Here is an 11418-nt window from a genome sequence, read left to right on the forward strand (position 1 = left end):
GTGGGCAGGGGGCACAGATGTCACCGTTACCTACATCTCCAGCCCACATGCAGTCAAGCCTGAGGAGGGATGGTATAAGATCGCTCACGGATTCACACCTTTGTGCCACAACAGAACCTCCAAGTCTACAGATCTGCATGCCAATGGCCCCTCCCTTCCCCCTCCCCACCGGTCCCCCTCCCTCCTGGCCCACCTATCTTTCCTTCCTTCCCTACTCCCTCAGATGAAGCCCAGTGCCTCGAGCTTGCTAGGGAAGCTTGCTGCCACTGAGGCCTGCATGTTTATACCCCCTCAGCTCTGGGAATATATTCTGAGTTTCAGGCTGAGCTTGAGGCAGGAGGATGGCAGTGAGTTCAAGGGATGATGGGCTGTGAAGTCACACAGCAAGGGGATGGGTACCCAGGGAAGCTTGAAGATTTGGGTTTTTTTTTTTAACTGATTGAACACATTCCCTAAGAAAACCAAGATGCATTTCTAGAAAGGGAGGCCTTTCTAGAAGGGGAGAGGTGCCAAGTTTGCTCTTACATATAACTCTGGAAGATGTTGGTGCCTCTTATGATATCATTTAGCCAGAAGAGACGGAGTGTGGAGCAGCCGGTTGGTTGTAGTATCCACAGTCAGAAAACAGAGGGTGGTGGGTGCCCCGCTGCTCACATCTGTTTAATATACCCAGGGTCCCAGCCAGAGAGAGGTACCACACACAGTTTAGGTAGGTCTGCCTGCAGCAGTGCGGGCCCCCAACCACTCAGCGAGTAAGTCAGCCTGCTGGTCTGAATCATTCAGCTGCTGGGCTTTATGCCTTGCCTGCCCTGGGAATCTTCCTTTTAAACTCGAATGAAATTGTCCTTGAGCAGAAGATGGGTCTCCCTGCATCAATGGTCAGATGACCCTCACAGACACGCCCATGGGCCCTCGTTCCAGGTGATCCCCCGAGCCTGCGGAGTTGTCCATAGACAGTGATATCACAGAACCCGTGTGACTCCTCTTGGCTGTGATGGATTCTCAGAGTCCCTCGATGTTTAGTGAGTTTGATTGCTGAACATTCCTTTACGCTGCATGGCTACACGCGGGCTGTGATTGGCTTAATAAGGGAGCTGGCTGGCCAATAGCTGAACAGGATTAGGTTAGGTGGGAGAGCCAGACTGAGAGTGCTGGGAGGGTGCAGGATGGAGTCCCAGGCAGTCACCAGCCGGATGCAGAGGAAGCAGGATGCTCCCAAAGGGAGATAGCAAGCAATGGGCGGCGCGGGGCGGAACAGAACTCAGATAGGAGATGTGGGTTAACTGCGGCTGTGAAAGCTGGTTAGCAAAAGCCTACGCTACCGGCCACGCCTTTATAGCTAATATTAAGCCTCTGTGTGGTTGCTTGGGAGCGGCTTGCGGGATAGAAACTTCAGCCGATGCTTGACGATGTAAGGAGTCTGGCCGTGTGTCTGTAGTCCGCTCTCAGCTCTGAGTTGCCCTCTGTTGTTCTCACATAGAGGCTGGGTTGGGGGTCTGGGAAGGCTGAGCCCCACTTCCTTACAACACCCCTTGACATTCACTTCCTGACCTGACCGGAGTTGCCTGGCTGAGCCAGGGTTTCCCACTGTGCAGCCCCTCCCCCCTTCGGATTCCTTGTCCACTCTTCTTGGCTTGACTTGGCTAGGAGTCCACAGCGACACAGGAATATGACCTTGGGATGCTTAAAGAAATAGCCAGCAGTCACGAGGCAGAGGTAGGTGGATCTCTCAGTTTGAGGCCAGCCTGGTCTACAGAGCAAGTTCTAGGACAGCCAGAGAAACCCTGCCTCAGGGGGGAAGAAAAAAACAAAAACAAAACCCAACAACAACGAAAAAAGCCAACAAAAATAAATAGTTCTTTAAAAAATTAGGTTTTATTCATGTGCACGCGTGTGGAAACACATGGAGCTCAAACAACAGCTTTTTAGGAGTTGGTTCTTTCTGCCGTGTAGGTCCTTGAGATCCAAGTGAGCCTTGGTGGCAAGCTCCTTTACCTGCTGAGCCCTCTAGCAGGCCCTCATGCCTGCATTTGGTACAAGAAGGGAGACAGGGTTCCCATCAGCAGAGATGCACCTGGAGTCAAGCGTCTTTAATGGTCTTTTCACAATATGTGGTTTCTTCAGAAAAAGGAATATTCTGTCCCAAGAACAGTCACCCTCAAAAAGATGCTGGGCATGGTGGGATACACTCTTAGGTCCAGCACTTGGGAGTTCCAGTCTAGCCAGGGCTGCAAAGTGAGATCCTGGGGGTGGGAGAGGGGGGAAGAGGGAGGAGGGGAGGGGAGGGGAGGGAGGGAGGGAGGGAGGGAGGGAGGGAGGAAGAGAGAGGTGGGAGAGGGGGATTTAGAAGGGAGCTTAAGTTTGTCTCGAAGGCTGAAAGCATCCAGAGTTGAACCGCTCCTCACACCATGGAGATGTCTGTCTTTTCCATTTCTCAAGGGCTGGGGATGGAAAGCGTTACCTGGACAGCTGTGGAGTTCTTGCAGATATGTGAGGCGTGCCTTAGAAACACATTCATGCTGAAAAGACTGATCTGCGGCATCCTCCATCCTCTGCTCTCATCCCAAGCAAACACAGAACAACCCTCTGTGTTCCTAAGAACCCAACTCCCCCTCCAGCTGTTTTTACAGCTAAATTTAAAGTTTACATTGTTCCCTAGGAAAGGCGACTTTCCCCTGTGCTTTGTAGAAACAGCCAGATATTCGTGGCTTTTTGAAGGCTGGAGGGATGACTCAGTGAGTAAAGGTGCTTGCTGCCAAGTCTAACAACCTGAGTTCAATCCCCAGGCCCCTCATGGTGGAAGGAAGTGGAAAAAAAACAACAAAAAACCCCAAACACCTCCCACAGGATGTCCTCTGATCACCACACGCGCTCCACGGCACGTGCCCCCCCTCCGCGCCGCCCCCAGTAAGTAAGTGTTAAAAAGTCTGCGCTCTGAATCACCGGCGTGGGAAGAGCCAGATGCAGGGTGACATCACTTGAAGGACGTGTTTATGAACAGAAACATTTTCTGTGGATTGTCAGGGGCTATGGAGCCGTGTGGACCACCCACTTATCTGGACACCGTGAAGTTCTCGTAGTATAGGATGTGGGGACCAACTCAGGTCCCGGAACGATGGCATCCACTCCTTTGTCTATCTGGTGGTGTTCTTGCTTGTGGAAGAGCGGGTGACTGTGCAACTCAGCTCAGAAAGCAACGTGATCATCCGCCCGTGCTTCCCTAAACACAACCCGGGCCAGATAGTCAAGCCGCGAACTGTGGGGTGTCTGGATCAGTCTGGGACCAGAGGTGGGTCATTGATGTTCTCCTGCCAGGAACAGTAGTGACAGCTTGCAGGAAGCTGACCTTTCAGCACTGGAGATGCAACAGCCCCAAGCTGGGCCCTGGGCCCTTGAGAGACTCTTATTGGTTCGTCTCAGATCAGGTGCCCGCTTCTGGGCTAAGAGATTGGACCAACCAGAAACCAAGTGCCCCCCACCCCCACCCCCATCCCGAACCACATGGTGCAGAGGGGGAGAGGCCAGGAGAAGAAGGGAGGCTCTGTTCTTTAACAGGAGGGGAAATGATCCTGTGACATGAAACAGCCGAGGTCTGCTTGCTAATTTAACGTGAGCACATGATTGGAAGGTTCCAGATGCGGAGTGTTTTGTCTCTTCTTCTCAGTTTGTTTTCTAGACCGAAAAGTCAAACACATTGTTCTGTTTAAACAGGTTACCAGCCATCCCACCCCTCAGGGACTTTAACGCATTGCTATTTTTCATTTGCACTCTGTATTCTTTCCACCCCAGCATTCTGGATTTTCTCTTTCTTTCTTTTTAGTTTTTCAAGACAGGGTTTCTCCTCGGGCCGTGGTGGCACATTCCTTTAAGCCCAGCATTTGGAAGCAGAAGCAGGCAGATCTCTGAGTTCAAGACCAGCCTTGTGTGCAGAGTTACTTTTAGGACAGCCAGGGCTGTTACACAGAAAAACTGTGTCTTGGAGACAAACAAACAAAATTCTTTTTCTCTCTGTGTGTGTGTGTGTGTTTCGTTTTTTCGAGACAGGGTTTCTCTGTGGCTTTGGAGGCTGCCCTGGAACTCACTCGGTAGACCAGGCTGGTCTCGAACTCACAGAGATCCTCCCGCCTCTGACTCCCGAGTGCTGGGATTAAAGGCGTGTGCCACCACCGCTCAACAAATAAACAGTATTCTTAATGATGTTCATGTGTGGTGCCAATGAGTGGGTATGGGCACAAGAGTGCAAGTGCCATTGGAAGCCACAAGAGGGCGTGAGGTCCCCTGGGCTGGACTTAGAGGTCCCGTGAGCTGCCTGATGTGTGTGCTAGGAACTGAACCCAGGTCTCCCTGAAGCTAGCGCCGTGGGTGTGAACTCATCATCCTCTGACCAGGGCAGTCACTTTCACCACTCCCGCCCACATACTCCACGCATAACTTAACAATGCATATTTTTGTTTATAATTAAAAGATTTATTTGTAAGTAATAAATAATTCATTAAATCCTAGACATGTGTTATGCTGTGCTATATGAAACTGCCACTTTTTACCATCAAGGCAGCTCAACATTTGCAATTTCATGTGGCTTCATGCTTTGACAGTTTGGTTTTTCTGTTTCGTGTGGTTTTGATACGGGTTTTCATTCTTCAGTCCCAGCTGGCTTTGAACTTCCATCAGTTCTCCTTCCTCCAACTCTCAAATGCTGGGATTGCAGGCATGAACCTCCACAGCCATCCCTTGGCAAGATTTTGTTTGTTTTCCATACAGGGCTCCTCTATGTAGCTCTGAGAGTCCTAGAACTCTCCATGTAGACCAGACCAGACTGGCCTTGAACTCACACTGATCTGCTTGCCTTGGCCTCCCAATGCTAGGATTACAGGTGTGACCACTACACTCTAGTCCTTGGTAAATTTAAAAAATTTAAGTATTGCTGATAGTCCCAGGATGCTGGAGACAGAGGCAGGTGGATCTCTGTGAGTTCGAGGCCAGCCGGGTCTACAGAGCTAGTTCCAGGACAGCCAAAACTTTATAGAGAGCTGCTGTTTCAAAAAAAAAAGAAAACTAAATGAAAACCCCCAAAATAAATAAAATAAAAAGAAATTAAATTAGAATATTAAGAGGCTCATCTTGGTATGGTAGCACATGCTTGTAGTCCCAGCTCTCAGAGTTGGAGGCAGGAGGATGACAGCTTTGAGACCAGTCTGAGTTATACTGGAAGACTCTTTTTCAAAAAACAAAGCAATGACTGGGGAGGCGTCTCGGTGGATACAACCACTTGCCCCACAAGCCTGATGGCCTGGGTCTGATCCCCAGAACCCACATTAAAAGCAGGATGTGGGGATGCATGTCTAATCCCTGCTCTCCCTCAGGAGGCAGGAGGCGGAGACAGGAGACTGGCCTAAAGCACTGGGGGCTGGAGAGTCTGGACTAGGGGTGCAGCCACAGAGATGAGAGACTCTTCCTGGGTCAAGGGGAGACAAAAGGTGACTTTTGAAAGGCCGTCCTCTGTCCTCCACACACGTGGCAAACATTTACACACGAACAAAGTTAGAAGAAGAAAAAAATTTCAGTGACAACACAAACAGAAGGGCTTAGTCGCTTTTGGTGACTGTAGGTAAGGTATCTGCCACTGTGAAGCCAGCTTCCCCGTTCATATGGCCAAAACCAGCCCATAAGCTTTGTTGTAAGTCTTAAAAACGGAATTACTTGTTGTTGTAAAGGTACAGCCAAGTTAATTCATGCCCGGCTCAATCTTATTATTTATTTATTTTGAGGCAAGTTCTTGCTGCATAGCTCTGGCTGTCCTGGAATGAACTATGTAGTCCAGGTTAACCTGGGACTCACAGAGATCCATCTGTCTCTGCCTCCCAAGTGCTAGGATTTACGACATGCACCACCACACCTGGCTTTTTAAAGGTTTAGTCAAAGTTTTGTCTCATTTTTATTAATGTGCACGTGTGTGCATTGGTGTGGGTTCGTGCACATGAGTTCAGGTGTCCTTGAAGGCTAGAGCCACCAGACTCCCTGGAGCTGAAGTTACAGCTGTTGGGGGCTGCCGGATGTAGACCCTGGAAACCAAACTTGGGTCCTTTGTAAAACCACCAATGTGGGTTCTGTAGGCTCGCAATCACCCACAACTCTGAGCCATCTCTCCAGCCTCCATTATGGTTCATTTATCTGCTCTACCAAACTGAGCTATGCTTGCAATTCTGTTAGGTAACCTTTTTTTTTTTTTTTTTTTTTTTTTTAAACAGGGGCAATAGTGGATAATTATTCCGGGGCAATGTGTAGGGACTGATATTGTAGGCATTGCCTGGGCTTTTTTTTAAAAGTTATTTTAAATTTATTTTATGCCTGAGTGTTTTGCCTGCATATATGTATGTATACCATATGTGTGCCAAAAGATGGCCTTGGATCTCCTGAGCCTAGAGTTGTGGGTGATTGCGAGTCACCCTGTAGGGTATCTGAACGGAACCCAGGTGCTCTGCAAGAGCAGAGCAATTGTTTTAACAATTATTAAATTAAACTCTTGTTGATGGTCCTTCTGGCCTTTGACCCTTTCACATTCTAGAAGGCTAAGTGTACTGCCCTGTTTGGGGTAAATCCCAGCCTAGGCCAGCCCATTCCAGCAGGCTGCCTCCCTGATGCTCTGGAGAGAATGTGGATAGGTAGGAAATTCACAGGAGGCTTGGGGCACAGAGAATCCAGATGAAACGCCGATGAAGCCCCAGATAACCCAGTTTATGAAGCCCACCCCGCTGTGCCTGTCAAGACGCCCTTCTTTTGTGATTTTAATATGCCCACAGTCTGTGGCTGCGGATGCTGCTAAGTCTGCAGGTGACCAACAGCCAGAAAGACTGGCGCCTGCGCCCCCCACCCCCACCCCTGAGTAATTTCTGTCTACCGGCAAGGTGTGGCTTAAGAGCTTTTTCTCAGACTCAGCCAGTGAGAAACTGGGTAGAGGGTACACGCCTGTGGTCTAAGCATTTGGGGAGAGAGACAGAGAGAGGGAGGGAGGGAGGGAGGGAGAGAGAGAGAGAGAGAGAGAGAGAGAGAGAGAGAGAGAGAGAGAGAGAGAGAGAGAGAGAGAGAAGGAGGAGGGAGGGAGGGAGAGAGAGAGAGATATCTAGAATATGAAAGACAAGACACAACTATTTTGACCTATTTAGAGGCAAAGCTACAGATTTTTGAAACCCTGCAAAGGGCATCTGGCAGCTCCTTCATCAGCCGGCCTGAGGAGTGTCTGTGCTTTGCTCTGGGCTGGAATCTGTAGGTAAGTCAGGAAGAAATTAAATGCCACAGAAAGTTTTAGGTGTTTCTTTGAGCCTCAGTTTCCCTATGCAATTGGGGGGCTTTGAGTATCCATCCAGGGTCGCCGGGGATAAACACAATTTGCCGTGAAAGGTGTTGGGCTGAAGGAAGCCAGCCATCCCGCAAACCCCTGCACAGTGTAGAGATCTGGATCAGTAAGGACTCAGCAAAGGGCTTCTGGGAGGTGGCCACCCTGTCTATGGTGTCGCCCGCAGTGGCATTAGTGTCTGAGACCTTGGTCTTTCTTGTTTTCCCAACCTGCCCGGGAGCCTCCTTGGGTACTGCCTGAAATATGCTGGCTTGGGTTCACTTTCAGTTCCAAGGTTTAACAACCCCTCCGTCCTCTCCTGCACCCTGGGTCCCTTTGCTTCCTCTCCAGACTTTGATGGGCCATAAATCACTGGTGGGATCCTTGTAGAATCGGGGTCCAGTTCATCAGGTCTGGGTGGGTGGGGTCCCAAGCTCCTGCACTTCTGATGAGTTTCCCCACCGGGCAAGCTGCAGGTCACTGTACTGGCTTGGTGGTGTCAGATTCAAGGGCAAGGGCCCGTGGGGATGGATAGCGGGGGCTGCCCTTAAAAACTAGGCCAGCCCCATAGGACCTGTGATCGCCATTCACTCTGTCATATAATTCATTTGTGGGCCGTGTCCGTCCCTGACCTCCTCTCACTCTGGCCTAAGCAGGATGGGCTTTCTAAAGCCGCCACCAAGGCATCTGGAAGCTCAAACTGCTGTCTGCCCCTGCTATCCAGCCTGGCACCAGAAAGGGGCCCCTAAAGCAGTCACTGAATGAAGGTCGGCGTGACGCCACGGGGCCACAATCACCTCCCGGGGTTCTATTATCCCTCCGCTCCGCCCCTCATCTGCATGTGAGCTCGGGATTGGGCTGGGGAGAGGTCCAGTTCCTCTTTTTATCCTCCAAGTAAGAATCCAGCAGAACACAGAGCTGTAGATAACCCCCTACCTTTGGGGAACTGGCCATCGGGGCCCAGGAGCCGATCCCTAAGGCTCATGCTCCAGGATATCAGGGCCCAGGTCGGGGAGGTAGAGCAGCTCCCCGACCTGGGCTCTGGGGTCCGCTCTTTTCTCTTTGTTTTAACTTCAGTGGGCCTCGGCTTTCTCTTTGCCCTGGAAACTGTAAAGCAACTCAGATTGCCGGAGACGGTGACTGAGTAGTGGCGCCAGGTGGACTGTGGCCCTTGCTTTCATCAGAGTGGGGATGCTTGAGTGGACCTTTCAAAGCTCCTACCTTGCTGGGGAGACACGTGGACCCAGCAAGACCTCTGAGCTCCAGGATTTATGACTCCGTTTTGGGGGGGGGGGTTTCTGGCCCAGCCCAGTTTGCTTAAAAAGCTAAAATTTGGTTGTAGGATCAGGTCAGCGCCATCGTGCACGATGGGGTTTCTGTCAGGACAGCACAAGCTTCAAGCTAGAGGAGCGAGAGCTCGTCCCTGAAGCCCAGAGGCTGCTTCCGTGTGAAGTGAAAGCACCCGGGCTCTCCTGTGAATAGCAGAGCAGGGTCCTCTTCACATCGCATTTCAGTGGGAAGGCAGAACAGCTTTGCCTGCTCCCGGCATGCACTTCCTGAGCAGGATCCTGCTAGGGTTTGGGGCAATCGCGGCGGTGGTGGTGGGGCAGCTGGCCGTCAAGGTGTGGTTCATGGCTTCCACAAGTTGGAGATAAAGAGCCGTCCTCTGGGACTTGCTTACTTGGAATCTCCCCCAACCCCTCCTCCGGGTAGGAATCAGTCCACCGTTGAAAAGTTTCTCTTTTTCCTGGAAGGGGGGTCGGGGGAGACTGGAAAATCATCAGGGAGTTTTTTTATCCATTAAATGTGGGCTTTTTCTAATTCGATTTGGTTTGGTCTGATTTTGATTACTGGGCCGGTGGAGAGGCTTATCGGGGTGTGGAGACTTTTCAACCGTGACCCAAGTCTAGAACCCAATTCTATGTCACACGATGTTCCAGGAGGGCAGCTGTTTGCACAGAATGCTGCCTTGTCCGCCATCTTCTAGAATCTTATTACTTGGGGTATAGCTACTTCCTAGTCTTGTCCCTATGAGTCTACCACGAAGAGCCCCCTAGCTCCTCTACTCCCAAGCCCTGGTCCAGTGTAGGTGAGCACTGGGGTGTCCGGCATTGAGACTGGAGGTCAGCCACCTTGACTTGGGGGGTCTACTTGTGTGCTGTGTGACCGTGGGTCAGTCTGTAGCCCCTGTCAGTCTCAGCCTCTGTAGGTGAGAAAGGGGCTCCCCAAGTATGATAGGGTGTTCTCTTTCCCACCAGCCCTCTGGGTCCTGCTGCTGCTTCAGCCCCCAAGTAACACAAGAGACACTATGTTAATTAGACAAACATACACACAGAAGACGATTCACCACCACAGAAAGTCTTGGTCCAGCCACAGAGCCGCTCACATCCTCAGCATTCTTTAAAACATGACACATAGGGCTGGAGAGAGTGCTCAGTGGTTAAGAGCTCCAACTGTTCTTCCTGAGGACCGCAGTTCAATCCTCAGCACCCACATGCCAGCTCACAACTGCATGTAACTCTAGTCTCAGGGCATCCGACACCCTCACACAGACATACAGGCCAAACGCCAACACACACAAAAATATAAATTTTAAGTAAAATAAAATATAAAAAAGATAAAATATGAAGAATATGGGCTGGGGCTATGGTTCAGCGAAGAACTGAGTTCAGAACCCCAAATTCAAGTTAAACAGGCATGCTTAGTGATGGATGACGTCCATCTAAACCCCATTGCTGGGGTTGGGGACAGACAGGCTAACCCTGGTATTCTCTGGCTGGCCGGTCTATCTGAAATAGTAAACTCCAGGTTCAGTGAGAGACCCTGTCTCAAAAAATAAGATGGAACATGTTTTGTTTTTGTTTTTTGAGACAGGGTTTCTCTGTGTAACAGTCCTGGCTGTCCTGGAACTTGCTCTGTAGACAATGCTGGCCTTCAACTCACTGAGATCCGCTTGCCTCTGCCTCCCAAGCACTTTGATTAAAGGTGTGTGCAACCTCTGCCCTTCCTGAGTGCCAATGCTAGGATCCAAGGTGTGTGCCACCACTGCCCAGTCACAGGCTGCTTCTTTATGATGACATTAGGCTTCCTGGGGGTACCCAAGATCACCTCTCATGTGAAGACCCTTACAAAGCGCCTTTGGTCAGGGGAGGCAGCACAGTCTCGGGTTTCAGGAATTAGAAGGACCGTAGGAATCTTTGGGGATTACTTTCTGCCTTCCTCCTGTGACTGGAGGAGAGAGTGGGGTTCCTAGCTCCAGGCTGTGACACAGGCCGGCTTCGTGGTCTCTCTGTGCCTCAGTTTCCTCATCTGGATTATGGGATGAGACGAGCATTCCTCTGTGGTGAAGGAGTCGATTATCTCCGAGTCCTGCCCGTTGCCTCAGGCACACCGCTCTGAGGGGTCGCTCCACTCCTCGCATATTTCCTCTCCCAGCTTCTGCACCAGTGAGGACAGCCCTCACTCACCTGCGGTGTTACATCCTGACCCAGGAGTTGGCATGAACCATGAACGGTGACTTTGAAATTTTTCAGTTTTGATGAGTTCACCCCCCACCCCACCCCCGTGTGTGTGTGTGTGTGTGTGTGTATGCATGTGTGTGTGTGAGAGAGACAGACAGACAGAGAGAGACAGACACAGAGAGAGACAGAGATGGGAGAGACACTGTGAAATGTTTGTATTTTATGCCTTTTGATGTAATTCCAGCCAAACCAGATCTTAAATCATGGAGCAGGAAGCTCCTTATTTTTTTTTAATTTGTTGTTTTTCTTAGAAATGATTATTTCCACATTGAGCCCAGAGACACTGGAGTTGCATCCTGTTTCCTCTGCTTTTATTATTCCGAAAACTCCCCGGGCGGGGTTGTTCGTGCCTGCCAATCAGGTGGGTTTGTGCAAGCCCCTGTGGTCCACCCAGAAAGGGGTAGCCGGCAGGGGCTCTCTGAGAGGAAACCCCACGTGGGGATTCCTAGCTGAAACCACGCTGTGTTTTCTGGATGGGTCCATAGGGGGCGCTGGAGCTGGAGGACATGCCGCAGGGACTCGGGTGCCGTGGGAATGGGTTTCTTTCTTTTTTTTTTTTTAATT

Source organism: Mesocricetus auratus, unplaced genomic scaffold (genome assembly GCF_017639785.1).
Source record: "Mesocricetus auratus isolate SY011 unplaced genomic scaffold, BCM_Maur_2.0 Super-Scaffold_100028, whole genome shotgun sequence".
Lineage (NCBI taxonomy): Eukaryota > Metazoa > Chordata > Mammalia > Rodentia > Cricetidae > Mesocricetus > Mesocricetus auratus.